Raw genomic sequence first — 23538 nt, 5'->3', positions numbered from 1 at the left:
TGTTGCCCGAACCGGAACCAGAAACCAACCAAGTCTTTGCCGGCAACAGAAGAGTTAAACTGGGAGAAGGAGATTGAGCCGTACGAAGAATTCTATTCAAGGACTTTATTAAAGAAAGAACTTTACAGACTGTGCATGTCCGCCTGTGCCCACCTGATCAGTGGAGTTTTACAGCTGGACAATTGAGTAAGTCGAATGTATATGAAAGTGTTCAGTCATTTAAATAGCTATTTGAGTCTTAAGAAACTTGACCCTTGGAACAAACAGGGCCCTGCTTTCCTCAAAGACTTTGTCTTCAAGTAACTACGGTGGAACCCTGCTTACAAAGAAGATTTTATGCACAACCTTGGAGCCTTCAAACCAGTGGAAAATCTGTTTGGAAAAGACTCTAATTTCGCGAAACCCCAAAATCCAGGTGCATCGACTGAGTGGAAGTTCTTGGACAAAGCCGAACCGCACTGCCTTTGTTCCAAACCACACGGACCATGTGCCGTGTGCTGTGATCTGAGCCCGAAGACAGAGAGGCCTCTCTGCGACGAAGTTCAGATAAGTTTAACAGTTTGGAGTTCATGATTCATGACATTTGAGAAATCAATTAGAAGTGTTATTCTGTGATTCATAACTCTAGAATGTGTAATATCATTTAGTTTTCTTAAATATAAATGTGTGTTACATTAAACTGTTTTGTTGATAATTTTAGAAATAAAATCTGTCAACCCCGAGAAATATCTTCTCATTCCTGTTTAACTGTTTAGTCTGAAATTGACACAAGTCAATAGACGTTAGATTATTGGTGGCCCTGCCTATCCTTGATCATTGAATAATAATCAGTTAAGGGAAATTGTGGTAACAAGTAATGATAGGATCTTTCTCGGCACCTAAACGTAAATGAGACTGATATATATATATAACGAGAAGTTACCTGACATAAATACTAACCTGCGTAGTTATTTAATGTCTGACTAACAATACTAACGAGAGACTCACCTTCGTCTTACTAACCGGTATTGTAGTTAATGTGTTTATAACCTTTTTTGTTTAACGATTTGTGTGTTATCATATGCGATCCCATGGTCTTTGATTTGGTCACGGAAGTGATTTGTCTTTGATTTGTTGATCTAGAGTTGAATTTTAATTAGCTTTTCCCTTTTGTATAATTAGTGTAGTGCTACATTTAGTCTTTGTTTTTGAATAAATTTAACAATTTATATCTTTGGAATTGGTGTCTGTGTCCAATTATTACAGAAATTGAGTTCTACAAGATTCCAGGATTCGTGATAAGGTGATACTATAAATTCACTTCTTAAATTGAAATTTATAAGTGTACCTTACGATACAACTGATAGCACTGCAACTCAGTGTAGGTGTGCGTTCAGTCCCGCAAACACAACATTTCAGTTATGAAACGCTTTCTACAGGTGATGTATAAATGTAATATTTTCACACATTTGAATAAGTTTGATTTGATTCAAGATTTATGAAGTTGACCAAACAAAATGACATAATATTTTTCAGGGGATAAAAATCTCACGACACAATTGGGTAGTCCTCACGGCACACGGGTTGAAAACCACTGAGCCAAGCCACGGTGCTTCTTGGCTTTGCACTGCCACTGAGACTGCCAGGCGAAGACGGTGAGAAGCTTACCTTCGATAGCTCAGTTGGTAGAGTGGAGGACTGTAGGTTTCAGGCAGCGGGCATCCTTAGGTCGCTGGTTCAATTCCAGCTCGAAGGAAGGCGTAATTATGGTTTGACATCGGTTTTGGACGAGCTCCCAAATGTCAAGCCATTGGAATTGCATGAGGACAAGGAGAAAACCCCGGAAATTCGGATTTGTTGTGGAGAACTCGCATTGCCCAAACATCTCATATGCATGTGACCCTTGTCACCCTGAGCCCGGTTTTCTAAACCGGCCAGAAAGCGGTCTGGAACAATCATGAAGCCAACACATTGTGAAGCACTTCACTGAAGCCCGGGTAGCTCAGCCGGTAGAGCATCAGACTTTTAATCTGAGGGTCCAGGGTTTGAGTCCCTGTTCGGGCGCCTTGTTGACCAAGGGCCATGATGGTGAAAAGCCTGGATGGCCTTCCAGGTGACAATAAAATATGCAGTTGCGTCTAGGCAAGTTGTCTAGTCCTCTTTGCTTCTTTTGGCAAATATCCAGCCTGGGCAAGTGTTGTCTTCCAGAGGCAAGTCAAGCCAGGAACTCTGAGAGATGTTTTTGCCGTTGACGACGTGTCACTTTAGAACAGCACAACATGCATCTCTACTTGACTTGGCACAATCTGTGAGGGTTGGGCCAACACAACGTGTCCACACATTTGCAGGCGTCTTGAAATACTTGGAATGACCTGTGGCCCCATGCCATGCAGAAGTCCACAGCTATGCGTGTCAGCATGCTCTGCTCCTCATCCCCAATGTGCCACTTGTAAGAACTGTGTAAAAAGCGACAGAGACCAAAAACCTTCGCGGCGCACCAACATGAAAAAAAAAAAAAAGGATTTACTAGGTATTGTCTCACCTGAATGGCAACAGGCTGCTAAAACTATTATCACACGCACATTGCATTTTAAAGTATGTCAGTAAGGGAGTAATTAAATGGGCAAATGTGTGAAGTGCAAGGAGTGGCCTTTAGTGGTTAGGTAAAAAAGTACACAGACAAACTAAATAATCCCTTGATATAAATCATTTATTTAGTGCAGACAGACCAAGACCAGACACAATAAACTATTCGCAGTAAATATAAATTCACAGCAAAATAGGTTCAGTTCACAATATCCTATAACGAGCTGTATTTAACGAAGTGGTTAAACGTTACAAAGGGCATTACAATTGTTGAAAAACAATAGCACACGGATAAATTATGCTATCCCCGCCGTTTTATTCGATTTGATTAGACGTTTCGCGACCGAAATGTTTTGTGTGCAGACTGAACACACACCTGAGCCGAGCACGATCACAATACATATCCACAGTTAATCTAAGCAGTATCATATTGTAACCGTTTCGGTCTGTTATCAACCCATCCGGATCCAATACCAGGAGTCAGACACCCTTTTCGGTGGACACGCTGTTGACTTCTCACAAGCACCATCTGCCTTCACAAAGGCAGCGCTAGCAGTGGAAAGAACGAAGAACTGCAGGAGAAACGCCGGGGCTATTTAGAGCCCGATTATTCAACACAGAGGGGGGAAACCAAAGCCAAATGAGACTTAGAGGAACAGGAGACATCCAACAACAGTGTAAAGATAAAAAGGAATTCACCATCTGTCCCTTTAATCAATTGCCTTGCAGTTTCACTGTGTAGCGTTATGTTGGGTTTATTTTGATAAGAGCATTTGGGCTCTGAGCTGAAGCACTGATCTAAAGAAGACCTCTCCACCCCCAAAGTTATCAGATTTCCTTTGCTCATCAGCTTGGAACTGGTTTGCATCAAAGTGACAGTTTTGGGGAGGATGGCACCGAGAAGAGGCCAAATAGGTTGAATCCTGCTATGAGATGTCTGGAGAAAGGGGCCTGTAGGTGATAAAAACTCTTTGAAGTGGACGAGAGCCGAAATCCCGACATAGAGCTACGAACCCGGGCCAACCGGCATTTCCAAAAGATGGCATGGATTGACATCAGTCATAAATCAAGCCCCCCTCCATTAGGACACTGGGGGCTGAAACCGAAATCCAATCTCAAGAACTCAAGAACCAATCACCTATTGATCTGACAGACTATAAGGAACAGTGCACAGTCTCTCTCTCTCTCTCTCTCTCTCTCTTTCTCTCTCACCTGAACCAGTAACTCGCTGCCACAGCTCAAGCTGTAGCTCTGTTGCCCGAACCGGAACCAGAAACCAACCAAGTCTTTGCCGGCAACAGAAGAGTTAAACTGGGAGAAGGAGATTGAGCCGTACGAAGAATTCTATTCAAGGACTTTATTAAAGAAAGAACTTTACAGACTGTGCATGTCCGCCTGTGCCCACCTGATCAGTGGAGTTTTACAGCTGGACAATTGAGTAAGTCGAATGTATATGAAAGAGTTCAGTCATTTAAATAGCTATTTGAGTCTTAAGAAACTTGACCCTTGGAACAAACAGGGCCCTGCTTTCCTCAAAGACTTTGTCTTCAAGTAACTACGGTGGAACCCTGCTTACAAAGAAGATTTTGTGCACAACCTTGGAGCCTTCAAACCAGTGGAAAATCTGTTTGGAAAAGACTCTAATTTCGCGAAACCCCAAAATCCAGGTGCATCGACTGAGTGGAAGTTCTTGGACAAAGCCGAACCGCACTGCCTTTGTTCCAAACCACACGGACCATGTGCCGTGTGCTGTGATCTGAGCCCGAAGACAGAGAGGCCTCTCTGCGACGAAGTTCAGATAAGTTTAACAGTTTGGAGTTCATGATTCATGACATTTGAGAAATCAATTAGAAATGTTATTCTGTGATTCATAACTCTAGAATGTGTAATATCATTTAGTTTTCTTAAATATAAATGTGTGTTACATTAAACTGTTTTGTTGATAATTTTAGAAATAAAATCTGTCAACCCCGAGAAATATCTTCTCATTCCTGTTTAACTGTTTAGTCTGAAATTGACACAAGTCAATAGACGTTAGATTATTGGTGGCCCTGCCTATCCTTGATCATTGAATAATAATCAGTTAAGGGAAATTGTGGTAACAAGTAATGATAGGATCTTTCTCGGCACCTAAACGTAAATGAGACTGATATATATATATATAACGAGAAGTTACCTGACATAAATACTAAACTGCGTAGTTATTTAATGTCTGACTAACAATACTAACGAGAGACTCACCTTCGTCTTACTAACCGGTATTGTAGTTAATGTGTTTATAACCTTTTTTGTTTAACGATTTGTGTGTTATCATATGCGATCCCATGGTCTTTGATTTGGTCAAGGAAGTGATTTGTCTTTGATTTGTTGATCTAGAGTTGAATTTTAATTAGCTTTTCCCTTTTGTATAATTAGTGTAGTGCTACATTTAGTCTTTGTTTTTGAATAAATTTAACAATTTATATCTTTGGAATTGGTGTCTGTGTCCAATTATTACAGAAATTGAGTTCTACAAGATTCCAGGATTCGTGATAAGGTGATACTATAAATTCACTTCTTAAATTGAAATTTATAAGTGTACCTTACGATACAATTGATAGTACTGCAACTCAGTGTAGGTGTGCGTTCAGTCCGGCAAACACAACATTTCAGTTATGAAACGCTTTCTACAGGTGATGTATAAATGTAATATTTTCACACATTTGAATAAGTTTGATTTGATACAAGATTTATGAAGTTGACCAAACAAAATGACATAATATTTTTCAGGGGATAAAAATCTCACGACACAATTGGGTAGTCCTCACGGCACACGGGTTGAAAACCACTGAGCCAAGCCACGGTGCTTCTTGGCTTTGCACTGCCACTGAGACTGCCAGGCGAAGACAGTGAGAAGCTTACCTTCGATAGCTCAGTTGGTAGAGCGGAGGACTGTAGGTTTCAGGCAGCAGGCATCCTTAGGTCGCTGGTTCAATTCCGGCTCGAAGGAAGGCGTGATTATGGTTTGACATCGGTTTTGGACGAGCTCCCAAATGTCAAGCCATTGGAATTGCATGAGGACAAGGAGAAAACCCCGGAAATTCGGATTTGTTGTGGAGAACTCGCATTGCCCAAACATCTCATATACATGTGACCTTTGTCACCCTGAGCCCAGTTTTCTAAACCGGCCAGAAAGCGGTCTGGAACAATCATGAAGCCAACACATTGTGAAGCACTTCACTGAAGCCCGGGTAGCTCAGCCGGTAGAGCATCAGACTTTTAATCTGAGGGTCCAGGGTTCGAGTCCCTGTTCCGGCGCCTTGTTGACCAAGGGCCATGATGGTGAAAAGCCTGGATGGCCTTCCAGGTGACAATAAAATATGCAGTTGCGTCTAGGCAAGGTTTCTGGTCCTCTTTGCTTCTTTCGGCAAATATCCAGCCTGGGCAAGTGTTGTCTTCCAGAGGCAAGTCAAGCCAGGAACTCTGAGAGATGTTTTTGCCGTTGACGACGTGTCACTTTAGAACAGCACAACATGCATCTCTACTTGACTTGGCACAATCTGTGAGGGTTGGACCAACACAACGTGTCCACACATTTGCAGGCGTCTTGAAATACTTGGAATGACCTGTGGCCCCATGCCATGCAGAAGTCCACAGCTATGCGTGTCAGCATGCTCTGCTCCTCATCCCCAATGTGCCACTTGTAAGAACTGTGTAAAAAGCGACAGAGAACGTGATCAGCATAGAAACACAATTCTCCTGAGAACGACAATCATCGTGCCGATCGTAATCTCAGTGCATACCTGGATGCCCAACAAGCCAAGCCAGTGGTTCCCAAGCGTTGTAATGCCACGGCACACTTTGCTGAGACCAAAAACCTTCGCGGCGCACCAACATGAAAAAAAAAAAAAGGATTTACTAGGTATTGTCTCACCTGAATGGCAACAGGCTGCTAAAACTATTATCACACGCACATTGCATGTTAAAGTATGTCAGTATGGGAGTAATTAAAAGGGCAAATGTGTGAAGTGCAAGGAGTGGCCTTTAGTGGTTAGGTAAAAAAGTACACAGACAAACTAAATAATCCCTTGATACAAATGATTTATTTAGTGCAGACAGACCAAGACCAGACACAATAAACTATTCGCAGTAAATATAAATTCACAGCAAAATAGGTTCAGTTCACAATATCCTATAACAAGCTGTATTTAACGAAGTGGTTAAACGTTACAAAGGGCATTACAATTGTTGAAAAACAATAGCACACGGATCAAACATGCTATCCCCGCCGTTTTATTCGATTTGATTAGACGTTTCGCGACCGAAATGTTTTGTGTGCAGACTGAACGCACACCTGAGCCGAGCACGATCACAATACATATCCACAGTTAATCTAAGCAGTATCATATTGTAACCGTTTCGGTCTGTTATCAACCCATCCGGATCCAAAACCAGGAGTCAGACACCCTTTTCGGTGGACACGCTGTTGACTTCTCACAAGCACCATCTGCCTTCACAAAGGCAGCGCTAGCAGTGGAAAGAACGAAGAACTGCAGGAGAAACGCCGGGGCTATTTAGAGCCCGATTATTCAACACAGAGGGGGGAAACCAAAGCCAAATGAGACTTAGAGGAACAGGAGACATCCAACAACAGTGTAAAGATAAAAAGGAATTCACCATCTGTCCCTTTAATCAATTGCCTTGCTGTTCCACTGTGTAGTGTTATGTTGGGTGTATTTTGATAAGAGCATTTGGGCTCTGAGCTGAAGCACTGATCTAAAGAAGACCTCTCCACCCCCAAAGTTATCAGATTTCCTTTGCTCATCAGCTTGGAACTGGTTTGCATCAAAGTGACAGTTTTGGGGAGGATGGCACTGAGAAGAGGCCAAATAGGTTGAATCCTGCAATGAGATGTCTGGAGAAAGGGGCCTGTAGGTGATAAAATCTCTTTGAAGTGGACGAGAGCCGAAATCCCGACATAGAGCTACGAACCCGGGCCAACCGGCATTTCCAAAAGATGGCATGGATTGACATCAGTCATAAATCAAGCCCCCCTCCATTAGGACACTGGGGGCTGAAACCGAAATCCAATCCCAAGAACTGAAGAACCAATCACCTATTGATCTGACAGACTATAAGGAACAGTGCACAGTCTCTCTCTCTCTCTCTCTCTCTTTCTCTCTCACCTGAACCAGTAACTCGCTGCCACAGCTCAAGCTGTAGCTCTGTTGCCCGAACCGGAACCAGAAACCAACCAAGTCTTTGCCGGCAACAGAAGAGTTAAACTGGGAGAAGGAGATTGAGCCGTACGAAGAATTCTATTAAAGGACTTTATTAAAGAAAGAACTTTACAGACTGTGCATGTCCGCCTGTGCCCACCTGATCAGTGGAGTTTTACAGCTGGACAATTGAGTAAGTCGAATATATATGAAAGTGTTCAGTCATTTAAATAGCTATTTGAGTCTTAAGAAACTTGACCCTTGGAACAAACAGGGCCCTGCTTTCCTCAAAGACTTTGTCTTCAAGTAACTACGGTGGAACCCTGCTTACAAAGAAGATTTTATGCACAACCTTGGAGCCTTCAAACCAGTGGAAAATCTGTTTGGAAAAGACTCTAATTTCGCGAAACCCCAAAATCCAGGTGCATCGACTGAGTGGAAGTTCTTGGACAAAGCCGAACCACACTGCCTTTGTTCCAAACCACACGGACCATGTGCCGTGTGCTGTGATCTGAGCCCGAAGACAGAGAGGCCTCTCTGCGACGAAGTTCAGATAAGTTTAACAGTTTGGAGTTCATGATTCATGACATTTGAGAAATCAATTAGAAATGTTATTCTGTGATTCATAACTCTAGAATGTGTAATATCATTTAGTTTTCTTAAATATAAATGTGTGTTACATTAAACTGTTTTGTTGATAATTTTAGAAATAAAATCTGTCAACCCCGAGAAATATCTTCTCATTCCTGTTTAACTGTTTAGTCTGAAATTGACACAAGTCAATAGACGTTAGATTATTGGTGGCCCTGCCTATCCTTGATCATTGAATAATAATCAGTTAAGGGAAATTGTGGTAACAAGTAATGATAGGATCTTTCTCGGCACCTAAACGTAAATGAGACTGATATATATATATAACGAGAAGTTACCTGACATAAATACTAACCTGCGTAGTTATTTAATGTCTGACTAACAATACTAACGAGAGACTCACCTTCGTCTTACTAACCGGTATTGTAGTTAATGTGTTTATAACCTTTTTTGTTTAACGATTTGTGTGTTATCATATGCGATCCCATGGTCTTTGATTTGGTCACGGAAGTGATTTGTCTTTGATTTGTTGATCTAGAGTTGAATTTTAATTAGCTTTTCCCTTTTGTATAATTAGTGTAGTGCTACATTTAGTCTTTGTTTTTGAATAAATTTAACAATTTATATCTTTGGAATTGGTGTCTGTGTCCAATTATTACAGAAATTGAGTTCTACAAGATTCCAGGATTCGTGATAAGGTGATACTATAAATTCACTTCTTAAATTGAAATTTATAAGTGTACCTTACGATACAACTGATAGCACTGCAACTCAGTGTAGGTGTGCGTTCAGTCCGGCAAACACAACATTTCAGTTATGAAACGCTTTCTACAGGTGATGTATAAATGTAATATTTTCACACATTTGAATAAGTTTGATTTGATACAAGATTTATGAAGTTGACCAAACAAAATGACATAATATTTTTCAGGGAATAAAAATCTCACGACACAATTGGGTAGTCCTCACGGCACACGGGTTGAAAACCACTGAGCCAAGCCACGGTGCTTCTTGGCTTTGCACTGCCACTGAGACTGCCAGGCGAAGACAGTGAGAAGCTTACCTTCGATAGCTCAGTTGGTAGAGCGGAGGACTGTAGGTTTCAGGCAGCGGGCATCCTTAGGTCGCTGGTTCAATTCCGGCTCGAAGGAAGGCGTGATTATGGTTTGACAACGGTTTTGGACGAGCTCCCAAATGTCAAGCCATTGGATTTGCATGAGGACAAGGAGAAAACCCCGGAAATTCGGATTTGTTGTGGAGAACTCGCATTGCCCAAACATCTCATATGCATGTGACCCTTGTCACCCTGAGCCCAGTTTTCTAAACCGGCCAGAAAGCGGTCTGGAACAATCATGAAGCCAACACATTGTGAAGCACTTCACTGAAGCCCCGGTAGCACAGCCGGTAGAGCATCAGACTTTTAATCTGAGGGTCCAGGGTTTGAGTCCCTGTTCGGGCGCCTTGTTGACCAAGGGCCATGATGGTGAAAAGCCTGGATGGCCTTCCAGGTGACAATAAAATATGCAGTTGCGTCTAGGCAAGTTGTCTAGTCCTCTTTGCTTCTTTTGGCAAATATCCAGCCTGGGCAAGTGTTGTCTTCCAGAGGCAAGTCAAGCCAGGAACTCTGAGAGATGTTTTTGCCGTTGACGACGTGTCACTTTAGAACAGCACAACATGCATCTCTACTTGACTTGGCACAATCTGTGAGCGTTGGGCCAACACAACGTGTCCACACATTTGCAGGCGTCTTGAAATACTTGGAATGACCTGTGGCCCCATGCCATGCAGAAGTCCACAGCTATGCGTGTCAGCATGCTCTACTCCTCATCCCCAATGTGCCACTTGTAAGAACTGTGTAAAAAGCGACAGAGACCAAAAACCTTCGCGGCGCACCAACATGAAAAAAAAAAAAAAGGATTTACTAGGTATTGTCTCACCTGAATGGCAACAGGCTGCTAAAACTATTATCACACGCACATTGCATTTTAAAGTATGTCAGTAAGGGAGTAATTAAAAGGGCAAATGTGTGAAGTGCAAGGAGTGGCCTTTAGTGGTTAGGTAAAAAAGTACACAGACAAACTAAATAATCCCTTGATATAAATCATTTATTTAGTGCAGACAGACCAAGACCAGACACAATAAACTATTCGCAGTAAATATAAATTCACAGCAAAATAGGTTCAGTTCACAATATCCTATAACGAGCTGTATTTAACGAAGTGGTTAAACGTTACAAAGGGCATTACAATTGTTGAAAAACAATAGCACACGGATAAAATATGCTATCCCCGCCGTTTTATTCGATTTGATTAGACGTTTCGCGACTGAAATGTTTTGTGTGCAGACTGAACGCACACCTGAGCCGAGCACGATCACAATACATATCCACAGTTAATCTAAGCAGTATCATATTGTAACCGTTTCGGTCTGTTATCAACCCATCCGGATCCAATACCAGGAGTCAGACACCCTTTTCGGTGGACACGCTGTTGACTTCTCACAAGCACCATCTGCCTTCACAAAGGCAGCGCTAGCAGTGGAAAGAACGAAGAACTGCAGGAGAAACGCCGGGTCTATTTAGAGTCCGATTATTCAACACAGAGGGGGGAAACCAAAGCCAAATGAGACTTAGAGGAACAGGAGACATCCAACAACAGTGTAAAGATAAAAAGGAATTCACCATCTGTCCCTTTAATCAATTGCCTTGCAGTTCCACTGTGTAGCGTTATGTTGGGTTTATTTTGATAAGAGCATTTGGGCTCTGAGCTGAAGCACTGATCTAAAGAAGACCTCTCCACCCCCAAAGTTATCAGATTTCCTTTGCTCATCAGCTTGGAACTGGTTTGCATCAAAGTGACAGTTTTGGGGAGGATGGCACCGAGAAGAGGCCAAATAGGTTGAATCCTGCTATGAGATGTCTGGAGAAAGGGGCCTGTAGGTGATAAAAACTCTTTGAAGTGGACGAGAGCCGAAATCCCGACATAGAGCTACGAACCCGGGCCAACCGGCATTTCCAAAAGATGGCATGGATTGACATCAGTCATAAATCAAGCCCCCCTCCAATAGGACACTGGGGGCTGAAACCGAAATCCAATCTCAAGAACTCAAGAACCAATCACCTATTGATCTGACAGACTATAAGGAACAGTGCACAGTCTCTCTCTCTCTCTCTCTCTCTCTCTTTCTCTCTCACCTGAACCAGTAACTCGCTGCCACAGCTCAAGCTGTAGCTCTGTTGCCCGAACCGGAACCAGAAACCAACCAAGTCTTTGCTGGCAACAGAAGAGTTAAACTGGGAGAAGGAGATTGAGCCGTACGAAGAATTCTATTAAAGGACTTTATTAAAGAAAGAACTTTACAGACTGTGCATGTCCGCCTGTGCCCACCTGATCAGTTGAGTTTTACAGCTGGACAATTGAGTAAGTCGAATGTATATGAAAGTGTTCAGTCATTTAAATAGCTATTTGAGTCTTAAGAAACTTGACCCTTGGAACAAACAGGGCCCTGCTTTCCTCAAAGACTTTGTCTTCAAGTAACTACGGTGGAACCCTGCTTACAAAGAAGATTTTGTGCACAACCTTGGAGCCTTCAAACCAGTGGAAAATCTGTTTGGAAAAGACTCTAATTTCGCGAAACCCCAACTTCCAGGTGCATCGACTGAGTGGAAGTTCTTGGACAAAGCCGAACCGCACTGCCTTTGTTCCAAACCACACGGACCATGTGCCGTGTGCTGTGATCTGAGCCCGAAGACAGAGAGGCCTCTCTGCGACGAAGTTCAGATAAGTTTAACAGTTTGGAGTTCATGATTCATGACATTTGAGAAATCAATTAGAAATGTTATTCTGTGATTCATAACTCTAGAATGTGTAATATCATTTAGTTTTCTTAAATATAAATGTGTGTTACATTAAACTGTTTTGTTGATAATTTTAGAAATAAAGTCTGTCAACCCCGAGAAATATCTTCTCATTCCTGTTTAACTGTTTAGTCTGAAATTGACACAAGTCAATGGACGTTAGATTATTGGTGGCCCTGCCTATCCTTGATCATTGAATAATAATCAGTTAAGGGAAATTGTGGTAACAAGTAATGAAAGGATCTTTCTCGGCACCTAAACGTAAATGAGACTGATATATATATATAACGAGAAGTTACCTGACATAAATACTAACCTGCGTAGTTATTTAATGTCTGACTAACAATACTAACGAGAGACTCACCTTCGTCTTACTAACCGGTATTGTAGTTAATGTGTTTATAACCTTTTTTGTTTAACGATTTGTGTGTTATCATATGCGATCCCATGGTCTTTGATTTGGTCACGGAAGTGATTTGTCTTTGATTTGTTGATCTAGAGTTGAATTTTAATTAGCTTTTCCCTTTGTATAATTAGTGTAGTGCTACATTTAGTCTTTGTTTTTGAATAAATTTAACAATTTATATCTTTGGAATTGGTGTCTGTGTCCAATTATTACAGAAATTGAGTTCTACAAGATTCCAGGATTCGTGATAAGGTGATACTATAAATTCACTTCTTAAATTGAAATTTATAAGTGTACCTTACGATACAACTGATAGCACTGCAACTCAGTGTAGGTGTGCGTTCAGTCTCAAGAACTGACCTGTGGCCCCATGCCATGCAGAAGTCCACAGCTATGCGTGTCAGCATGCTCTGCTCCTCATCCCCAATGTGCCACTTGTAAGAACTGTGTAAAAAGCGACAGAGAACGTGATCAGCAAAGAAACACAATTCTCCTGAGAACGACAATCATCGTGCCGATCGTAATCTCAGTGCATACCTGGATGCCCAACAAGCCAAGCCAGTGGTTCCCAAGCGTTGTAATGCCACGGCACACTTTGCTGAGACCAAAAACCTTCGCGGCGCACCAACATGAAAAAAAAAAAAAAGGATTTACTAGGTATTGTCTCACCTGAATGGCAACAGGCTGCTAAAACTATTATCACACGCACATTGCATGTTAAAGTATGTCAGTAAGGGAGTAATTAAAAGGGCAAATGTGTGAAGTGCAAGGAGTGGCCTTTAGTGGTTAGGTAAAAAAGTACACAGACAAACTAAATAATCCCTTGATACAAATCATTTATTTAGTGCAGACAGACCAAGACCAGACACAATAAACTATTCGCAGTAAATATAAATTCACAGCAAAATAGGTTCAGTTCACAATATCCTATAACAAGCTGTATTTAACGAAGTGGTTAAACGTTACAAAGGGCATTACAATTGTTGAAAAACAATAGCACACGGATCAAACATGCTATCCCCGCCGTTTTATTCGATTTGATTAGACGTTTCGCGACCGAAATGTTTTGTGTGCAGACTGAACGCACACCTGAGCCGAGCACGATCACAATACATATCCACAGTTAATCTAAGCAGTATCATATTGTAACCGTTTCGGTCTGTTATCAACCCATCCGGATCCAAAACCAGGAGTCAGACACCCTTTTCGGTGGACACGCTGTTGACTTCTCACAAGCACCATCTGCCTTCACAAAGGCAGCGCTAGCAGTGGAAAGAACGAAGAACTGCAGGAGAAACGCCGGGGCTATTTAGAGCCCGATTATTCAACACAGAGGGGGGAAACCAAAGCCAAATGAGACTTAGAGGAACAGGAGACATCCAACAACAGTGTAAAGATAAAAAGGAATTCACCATCTGTCCCTTTAATCAATTGCCTTGCAGTTCCACTGTGTAGCGTTATGTTGGGTGTATTTTGATAAGAGCATTTGGGCTCTGAGCTGAAGCACTGATCTAAAGAAGACCTCTCCACCCCCAAAGTTATCAGATTTCCTTTGCTCATCAGCTTGGAACTGGTTTGCATCAAAGTGACAGTTTTGGGGAGGATGGCACTGAGAAGAGGCCAAATAGGTTGAATCCTGCAATGAGATGTCTGGAGAAAGGGGCCTGTAGGTGATAAAATCTCTTTGAAGTGGACGAGAGCCGAAATCCCGACATAGAGCTACGAACCCGGGCCAACCGGCATTTCCAAAAGATGGCATGGATTGACATCAGTCATAAATCAAGCCCCCCTCCATTAGGACACTGGGGGCTGAAACCGAAATCCAATCCCAAGAACTCAAGAACCAATCACCTATTGATCTGACAGACTATATGGAACAGTGCACAGTCTCTCTCTCTCTCTCTCTCTCTTTCTCTCTCACCTGAACCAGTAACTCGCTGCCACAGCTCAAGCTGTAGCTCTGTTGCCCGAACCGGAACCAGAAACCAACCAAGTCTTTGCCGGCAACAGAAGAGTTAAACTGGGAGAAGGAGATTGAGCCGTACGAAGAATTCTATTAAAGGACTTTATTAAAGAAAGAACTTTACAGACTGTGCATGTCCGCCTGTGCCCACCTGATCAGTGGAGTTTTACAGCTGGACAATTGAGTAAGTCGAATGTATATGAAAGTGTTCAGTCATTTAAATAGCTATTTGAGTCTTAAGAAACTTGACCCTTGGAACAAACAGGGCCCTGCTTTCCTCAAAGACTTTGTCTTCAAGTAACTACGGTGGAACCCTGCTTACAAAGAAGATTTTATGCACAACCTTGGAGCCTTCAAACCAGTGGAAAATCTGTTTGGAAAAGACTCTAATTTCGCGAAACCCCAAAATCCAGGTGCATCGACTGAGTGGAAGTTCTTGGACAAAGCCGAACCGCACTGCCTTTGTTCCAAACCACACGGACCATGTGCCGTGTGCTGTGATCTGAGCCCGAAGACAGAGAGGCCTCTCTGCGACGAAGTTCAGATAAGTTTAACAGTTTGGAGTTCATGATTCATGACATTTGAGAAATCAATTAGAAGTGTTATTCTGTGATTCATAACTCTAGAATGTGTAATATCATTTAGTTTTCTTAAATATAAATGTGTGTTACATTAAACTGTTTTGTTGATAATTTTAGAAATAAAATCTGTCAACCCCGAGAAATATCTTCTCATTCCTGTTTAACTGTTTAGTCTGAAATTGACACAAGTCAATAGACGTTAGATTATTGGTGGCCCTGCCTATCCTTGATCATTGAATAATAATCAGTTAAGGGAAATTGTGGTAACAAGTAATGATAGGATCTTTCTCGGCACCTAAACGTAAATGAGACTGATATATATATATAACGAGAAGTTACCTGACATAAATACTAACCTGCGTAGTTATTTAATGTCTGACTAACAATACTAACGAGAGACTCACCTTCGTCTTACTAACCGGTATTGTAGTTAATGTGTTTATAACCTTTTTTGTTTAACGATTTGTGTGTTATCATATGCGATCCCATGGTCTTTGATTTGGTCACGGAAGTGATTTGTCTTTGATTTGTTGATCTAGAGTTGAATTTTAATTAGCTTTTCCCTTTTGTATAATTAGTGTAGTGCTACATTTAGTCTTTGTTTTTGAATAAATTTAACAATTTATATCTTTGGAATTGGTGTCTGTGTCCAATTATTACAGAAATTGAGTTCTACAAGATTCCAGGATTCGTGATAAGGTGATACTATAAATTCACTTCTTAAATTGAAATTTATAAGTGTACCTTACGATACAACTGATAGCACTGCAACTCAGTGTAGGTGTGCGTTCAGTCCCGAAAACACAACATTTCAGTTATGAAACGCTTTCTACAGGTGATGTATAAATGTAATATTTTCACACATTTGAATAAGTTTGATTTGATTCAAGATTTATGAAGTTGACCAAACAAAATGACATAATATTTTTCAGGGGATAAAAATCTCACGACACAATTGGGTAGTCCTCACGGCACACGGGTTGAAAACCACTGAGCCAAGCCACGGTGCTTCTTGGCTTTGCACTGCCACTGAGACTGCCAGGCGAAGACGGTGAGAAGCTTACCTTCGATAGCTCAGTTGGTAGAGCGGAGGACTGTAGGTTTCAGGCAGCGGGCATCCTTAGGTCGCTGGTTCAATTCCAGCTCGAAGGAAGGCGTAATTATGGTTTGACATCGGTTTTGGACGAGCTCCCAAATGTCAAGCCATTGGAATTGCATGAGGACAAGGAGAAAACCCCGGAAATTCGGATTTGTTGTGGAGAACTCGCATTGCCCAAACATCTCATATGCATGTGACCCTTGTCACCCTGAGCCCGGTTTTCTAAACCGGCCAGAAAGCGGTCTGGAACAATCATGAAGCCAACACATTGTGAAGCACTTCACTGAAGCCCGGGTAGCTCAGCCGGTAGAGCATCAGACTTTTAATCTGAGGGTCCAGGGTTTGAGTCCCTGTTCGGGCGCCTTGTTGACCAAGGGCCATGATGGTGAAAAGCCTGGATGGCCTTCCAGGTGACAATAAAATATGCAGTTGCGTCTAGGCAAGTTGTCTAGTCCTCTTTGCTTCTTTTGGCAAATATCCAGCCTGGGCAAGTGTTGTCTTCCAGAGGCAAGTCAAGCCAGGAACTCTGAGAGATGTTTTTGCCGTTGACGACGTGTCACTTTAGAACAGCACAACATGCATCTCTACTTGACTTGGCACAATCTGTGAGGGTTGGGCCAACACAACGTGTCCACACATTTGCAGGCGTCTTGAAATACTTGGAATGACCTGTGGCCCCATGCCATGCAGAAGTCCACAGCTATGCGTGTCAGCATGCTCTGCTCCTCATCCCCAATGTGCCACTTGTAAGAACTGTGTAAAAAGCGACAGAGACCAAAAACCTTCGCGGCGCACCAACATGAAAAAAAAAAAAAAGGATTTACTAGGTATTGTCTCACCTGAATGGCAACAGGCTGCTAAAACTATTATCACACGCACATTGCATTTTAAAGTATGTCAGTAAGGGAGTAATTAAAAGGGCAAATGTGTGAAGTGCAAGGAGTGGCCTTTAGTGGTTAGGTAAAAAAGTACACAGACAAACTAAATAATCCCTTGATATAAATCATTTATTTAGTGCAGACAGACCAAGACCAGACACAATAAACTATTCGCAGTAAATATAAATTCACAGCAAAATAGGTTCAGTTCACAATATCCTATAACGAGCTGTATTTAACGAAGTGGTTAAACGTTACAAAGGGCATTACAATTGTTGAAAAACAATAGCACACGGATAAATTATGCTATCCCCGCCGTTTTATTCGATTTGATTAGACGTTTCGCGACCGAAATGTTTTGTGTGCAGACTGAACACACACCTGAGCCGAGCACGATCACAATACATATCCACAGTTAATCTAAGCAGTATCATATTGTAACCGTTTCGGTCTGTTATCAACCCATCCGGATCCAATACCAGGAGTCAGACACCCTTTTCGGTGGACACGCTGTTGACTTCTCACAAGCACCATCTGCCTTCACAAAGGCAGCGCTAGCAGTGGAAAGAACGAAGAACTGCAGGAGAAACGCCGGGGCTATTTAGAGTCCGATTATTCAACACAGAGGGGGGAAACCAAAGCCAAATGAGACTTAGAGGAACAGGAGACATCCAACAACAGTGTAAAGATAAAAAGGAATTCACCATCTGTCCCTTTAATCAATTGCCTTGCAGTTTCACTGTGTAGCGTTATGTTGGGTTTATTTTGATAAGAGCATTTGGGCTCTGAGCTGAAGCACTGATCTAAAGAAGACCTCTCCACCCCCAAAGTTATCAGATTTCCTTTGCTCATCAGCTTGGAACTGGTTTGCATCAAAGTGACAGTTTTGGGGAGGATGGCACCGAGAAGAGGCCAAATAGGTTGAATCCTGCTATGAGATGTCTGGAGAAAGGGGCCTGTAGGTGATAAAAACTCTTTGAAGTGGACGAGAGCCGAAATCCCGACATAGAGCTACGAACCCGGGCCAACCGGCATTTCCAAAAGATGGCATGGATTGACATCAGTCATAAATCAAGCCCCCCTCCATTAGGACACTGGGGGCTGAAACCGAAATCCAATCTCAAGAACTCAAGAACCAATCACCTATTGATCTGACAGACTATAAGGAACAGTGCACAGTCTCTCTCTCTCTCTCTCTCTCTCTCTTTCTCTCTCACCTGAACCAGTAACTCGCTGCCACAGCTCAAGCTGTAGCTCTGTTGCCCGAACCGGAACCAGAAACCAACCAAGTCTTTGCCGGCAACAGAAGAGTTAAACTGGGAGAAGGAGATTGAGCCGTACGAAGAATTCTATTCAAGGACTTTATTAAAGAAAGAACTTTACAGACTGTGCATGTCCGCCTGTGCCCACCTGATCAGTGGAGTTTTACAGCTGGACAATTGAGTAAGTCGAATGTATATGAAAGTGTTCAGTCATTTAAATAGCTATTTGAGTCTTAAGAAACTTGACCCTTGGAACAAACAGGGCCCTGCTTTCCTCAAAGACTTTGTCTTCAAGTAACTACGGTGGAACCCTGCTTACAAAGAAGATTTTGTGCACAACCTTGGAGCCTTCAAACCAGTGGAAAATCTGTTTGGAAAAGACTCTAATTTCGCGAAACCCCAAAATCCAGGTGCATCGACTGAGTGGAAGTTCTTGGACAAAGCCGAACCGCACTGCCTTTGTTCCAAACCACACGGACCATGTGCCGTGTGCTGTGATCTGAGCCCGAAGACAGAGAGGCCTCTCTGCGACGAAGTTCAGATAAGTTTAACAGTTTGGAGTTCATGATTCATGACATTTGAGAAATCAATTAGAAATGTTATTCTGTGATTCATAACTCTAGAATGTGTAATATCATTTAGTTTTCTTAAATATAAATGTGTGTTACATTAAACTGTTTTGTTGATAATTTTAGAAATAAAATCTGTCAACCCCGAGAAATATCTTCTCATTCCTGTTTAACTGTTTAGTCTGAAATTGACACAAGTCAATAGACGTTAGATTATTGGTGGCCCTGCCTATCCTTGATCATTGAATAATAATCAGTTAAGGGAAATTGTGGTAACAAGTAATGATAGGATCTTTCTCGGCACCTAAACGTAAATGAGACTGATATATATATATATAACGAGAAGTTACCTGACATAAATACTAAACTGCGTAGTTATTTAATGTCTGACTAACAATACTAACGAGAGACTCACCTTCGTCTTACTAACCGGTATTGTAGTTAATGTGTTTATAACCTTTTTTGTTTAACGATTTGTGTGTTATCATATGCGATCCCATGGTCTTTGATTTGGTCAAGGAAGTGATTTGTCTTTGATTTGTTGATCTAGAGTTGAATTTTAATTAGCTTTTCCCTTTTGTATAATTAGTGTAGTGCTACATTTAGTCTTTGTTTTTGAATAAATTTAACAATTTATATCTTTGGAATTGGTGTCTGTGTCCAATTATTACAGAAATTGAGTTCTACAAGATTCCAGGATTCGTGATAAGGTGATAATATAAATTCACTTCTTAAATTGAAATTTATAAGTGTACCTTACGATACAATTGATAGTACTGCAACTCAGTGTAGGTGTGCGTTCAGTCCGGCAAACACAACATTTCAGTTATGAAACGCTTTCTACAGGTGATGTATAAATGTAATATTTTCACACATTTGAATAAGTTTGATTTGATACAAGATTTATGAAGTTGACCAAACAAAATGACATAATATTTTTCAGGGGATAAAAATCTCACGACACAATTGGGTAGTCCTCACGGCACACGGGTTGAAAACCACTGAGCCAAGCCACGGTGCTTCTTGGCTTTGCACTGCCACTGAGACTGCCAGGCGAAGACAGTGAGAAGCTTACCTTCGATAGCTCAGTTGGTAGAGCGGAGGACTGTAGGTTTCAGGCAGCAGGCATCCTTAGGTCGCTGGTTCAATTCCGGCTCGAAGGAAGGCGTGATTATGGTTTGACATCGGTTTTGGACGAGCTCCCAAATGTCAAGCCATTGGAATTGCATGAGGACAAGGAGAAAACCCCGGAAATTCGGATTTGTTGTGGAGAACTCGCATTGCCCAAACATCTCATATACATGTGACCTTTGTCACCCTGAGCCCAGTTTTCTAAACCGGCCAGAAAGCGGTCTGGAACAATCATGAAGCCAACACATTGTGAAGCACTTCACTGAAGCCCGGGTAGCTCAGCCGGTAGAGCATCAGACTTTTAATCTGAGGGTCCAGGGTTCGAGTCCCTGTTCGGGCGCCTTGTTGACCAAGGGCCATGATGGTGAAAAGCCTGGATGGCCTTCCAGGTGACAATAAAATATGCAGTTGCGTCTAGGCAAGGTTTCTGGTCCTCTTTGCTTCTTTCGGCAAATATCCAGCCTGGGCAAGTGTTGTCTTCCAGAGGCAAGTCAAGCCAGGAACTCTGAGAGATGTTTTTGCCGTTGACGACGTGTCACTTTAGAACAGCACAACATGCATCTCTACTTGACTTGGCACAATCTGTGAGGGTTGGACCAACACAACGTGTCCACACATTTGCAGGCGTCTTGAAATACTTGGAATGACCTGTGGCCCCATGCCATGCAGAAGTCCACAGCTATGCGTGTCAGCATGCTCTGCTCCTCATCCCCAATGTGCCACTTGTAAGAACTGTGTAAAAAGCGACAGAGACCAAAAACCTTCGCGGCGCACCAACATGAAAAAAAAAAAAAAGGATTTACTAGGTATTGTCTCACCTGAATGGCAACAGGCTGCTAAAACTATTATCACACGCACATTGCATTTTAAAGTATGTCAGTAAGGGAGTAATTAAAAGGGCAAATGTGTGAAGTGCAAGGAGTGGCCTTTAGTGGTTAGGTAAAAAAGTACACAGACAAACTAAATAATCCCTTGATATAAATCATTTATTTAGTGCAGACAGACCAAGACCAGACACAATAAACTATTCGCAGTAAATATAAATTCACAGCAAAATAGGTTCAGTTCACAATATCCTATAACGAGCTGTATTTAACGAAGTGGTTAAACGTTACAAAGGGCATTACAATTGTTGAAAAACAATAGCACACGGAAAAAATATGCTATCCCCGCCGTTTTATTCGATTTGATTAGACGTTTCGCGACCGAAATGTTTTGTGTGCAGACTGAACACACACCTGAGCCGAGCACGATCACAATACATATCCACAGTTAATCTAAGCAGTATCATATTGTAACCGTTTCGGTCTGTTATCAACCCATCCGGATCCAATACCAGGAGTCAGACACCCTTTTCGGTGGACACGCTGTTGACTTCTCACAAGCACCATCTGCCTTCACAAAGGCAGCGCTAGCAGTGGAAAGAACGAAGAACTGCAGGAGAAACGCCGGGGCTATTTAGAGTCCGATTATTCAACACAGAGGGGGGAAACCAAAGCCAAATGAGACTTAGAGGAACAGGAGACATCCAACAACAGTGTAAAGATAAAAAGGAATTCACCATCTGTCCCTTTAATCAATTGCCTTGCAGTTTCACTGTGTAGCGTTATGTTGGGTTTATTTTGATAAGAGCATTTGGGCTCTGAGCTGAAGCACTGATCTAAAGAAGACCTCTCCACCCCCAAAGTTATCAGATTTCCTTTGCTCATCAGCTTGGAACTGGTTTGCATCAAAGTGACAGTTTTGGGGAGGATGGCACCGAGAAGAGGCCAAATAGGTTGAATCCTGCTATGAGATGTCTGGAGAAAGGGGCCTGTAGGTGATAAAAACTCTTTGAAGTGGACGAGAGCCGAAATCCCGACATAGAGCTACGAACCCGGGCCAACCGGCATTTCCAAAAGATGGCATGGATTGACATCAGTCATAAATCAAGCCCCCCTCCATTAGGACACTGGGGGCTGAAACCGAAATCCAATCTCAAGAACTCAAGAACCAATCACCTATTGATCTGACAGACTATAAGGAACAGTGCACAGTCTCTCTCTCTCTCTCTCTCTCTCTCTTTCTCTCTCACCTGAACCAGTAACTCGCTGCCACAGCTCAAGCTGTAGCTCTGTTGCCCGAACCGGAACCAGAAACCAACCAAGTCTTTGCCGGCAACAGAAGAGTTAAACTGGGAGAAGGAGATTGAGCCGTACGAAGAATTCTATTCAAGGACTTTATTAAAGAATGAACTTTACAGACTGTGCATGTCCGCCTGTGCCCACCTGATCAGTGGAGTTTTACAGCTGGACAATTGAGTAAGTCGAATGTATATGAAAGTGTTCAGTCATTTAAATAGCTATTTGAGTCTTAAGAAACTTGACCCTTGGAACAAACAGGGCCCTGCTTTCCTCAAAGACTTTGTCTTCAAGTAACTACGGTGGAACCCTGCTTACAAAGAAGATTTTGTGCACAACCTTGGAGCCTTCAAACCAGTGGAAAATCTGTTTGGAAAAGACTCTAATTTCGCGAAACCCCAAAATCCAGGTGCATCGACTGAGTGGAAGTTCTTGGACAAAGCCGAACCGCACTGCCTTTGTTCCAAACCACACGGACCATGTGCCGTGTGCTGTGATCTGAGCCCGAAGACAGAGAGGCCTCTCTGCGACGAAGTTCAGATAAGTTCAACAGTTTGGAGTTCATGATTCATGACATTTGAGAAATCAATTAGAAATGTTATTCTGTGATTCATAACTCTAGAATGTGTAATATCATTTAGTTTTCTTAAATATAAATGTGTGTTACATTAAACTGTTTTGTTGATAATTTTAGAAATAAAATCTGTCAACCCCGAGAAATATCTTCTCATTCCTGTTTAACTGTTTAGTCTGAAATTGACACAAGTCAATAGACGTTAGATTATTGGTGGCCCTGCCTATCCTTGATCATTGAATAATAATCAGTTAAGGGAAATTGTGGTAACAAGTAATGATAGGATCTTTCTCGGCACCTAAACGTAAATGAGACTGATATATATATATAACGAGAAGTTACCTGACATAAATACTAACCTGCGTAGTTATTTAATGTCTGACTAACAATACTAACGAGAGACTCACCTTCGTCTTACTAACCGGTATTGTAGTTAATGTGTTTATAACCTTTTTTGTTTAACGATTTGTGTGTTATCATATGCGATCCCATGGTCTTTGATTTGGTCACGGAAGTGATTTGTCTTTGATTTGTTGATCTAGAGTTGAATTTTAATTAGCTTTTCCCTTTTGTATAATTAGTGTAGTGCTACATTTAGTCTTTGTTTTTGAATAAATTTAACAATTTATATCTTTGGAATTGGTGTCTGTGTCCAATTATTACAGAAATTGAGTTCTACAAGATTCCAGGATTCGTGATAAGGTGATACTATAAATTCACTTCTTAAATTGAAATTTATAAGTGT

General features: G+C 41.8%; 10 non-coding genes across 10 annotated transcripts; all 10 read left to right on the top strand.

Annotated features, from left to right (window-relative positions):
• Positions 1-1646: 1646 nt before the first annotated feature.
• Positions 1647-1735, top strand: trnay-gua (transfer RNA tyrosine (anticodon GUA)). Its single transcript is given in 2 exon segments — positions 1647-1683; positions 1700-1735. It is a non-coding gene; the product is annotated as a tRNA-Tyr (tRNA).
• Positions 1736-1970: 235 nt separating this feature from the next.
• On the top strand, positions 1971-2043 carry trnak-uuu (transfer RNA lysine (anticodon UUU)). Its single transcript has one exon. It is a non-coding gene; the product is annotated as a tRNA-Lys (tRNA).
• A 3422-nt stretch (positions 2044-5465) lies between these two features.
• Positions 5466-5554, top strand: trnay-gua (transfer RNA tyrosine (anticodon GUA)). Its single transcript is given in 2 exon segments — positions 5466-5502; positions 5519-5554. It is a non-coding gene; the product is annotated as a tRNA-Tyr (tRNA).
• A 235-nt stretch (positions 5555-5789) lies between these two features.
• Positions 5790-5862, top strand: trnak-uuu (transfer RNA lysine (anticodon UUU)). The gene has a single exon. It is a non-coding gene; the product is annotated as a tRNA-Lys (tRNA).
• Positions 5863-9416: 3554 nt separating this feature from the next.
• On the top strand, positions 9417-9505 carry trnay-gua (transfer RNA tyrosine (anticodon GUA)). The gene is given in 2 exon segments: positions 9417-9453; positions 9470-9505. It is a non-coding gene; the product is annotated as a tRNA-Tyr (tRNA).
• A 235-nt stretch (positions 9506-9740) lies between these two features.
• On the top strand, positions 9741-9813 carry trnak-uuu (transfer RNA lysine (anticodon UUU)). Its single transcript has one exon. It is a non-coding gene; the product is annotated as a tRNA-Lys (tRNA).
• Positions 9814-16223: 6410 nt separating this feature from the next.
• Positions 16224-16312, top strand: trnay-gua (transfer RNA tyrosine (anticodon GUA)). The gene is given in 2 exon segments: positions 16224-16260; positions 16277-16312. It is a non-coding gene; the product is annotated as a tRNA-Tyr (tRNA).
• Positions 16313-16547: 235 nt separating this feature from the next.
• trnak-uuu (transfer RNA lysine (anticodon UUU)) lies at positions 16548-16620 on the top strand. Its single transcript has one exon. It is a non-coding gene; the product is annotated as a tRNA-Lys (tRNA).
• A 3422-nt stretch (positions 16621-20042) lies between these two features.
• trnay-gua (transfer RNA tyrosine (anticodon GUA)) lies at positions 20043-20131 on the top strand. Its single transcript is given in 2 exon segments — positions 20043-20079; positions 20096-20131. It is a non-coding gene; the product is annotated as a tRNA-Tyr (tRNA).
• A 235-nt stretch (positions 20132-20366) lies between these two features.
• Positions 20367-20439, top strand: trnak-uuu (transfer RNA lysine (anticodon UUU)). The gene has a single exon. It is a non-coding gene; the product is annotated as a tRNA-Lys (tRNA).
• Positions 20440-23538: the final 3099 nt, after the last annotated feature.

The sequence above is a fragment of the Amia ocellicauda genome, unplaced genomic scaffold, assembly GCF_036373705.1.
Source record: "Amia ocellicauda isolate fAmiCal2 unplaced genomic scaffold, fAmiCal2.hap1 HAP1_SCAFFOLD_26, whole genome shotgun sequence".
In the NCBI taxonomy this organism is placed as follows: domain Eukaryota; kingdom Metazoa; phylum Chordata; class Actinopteri; order Amiiformes; family Amiidae; genus Amia; species Amia ocellicauda.
The sequence above is the reverse complement of the archived record's forward strand: the minus strand, read 5'-3'. Positions and strand labels throughout refer to the sequence as shown.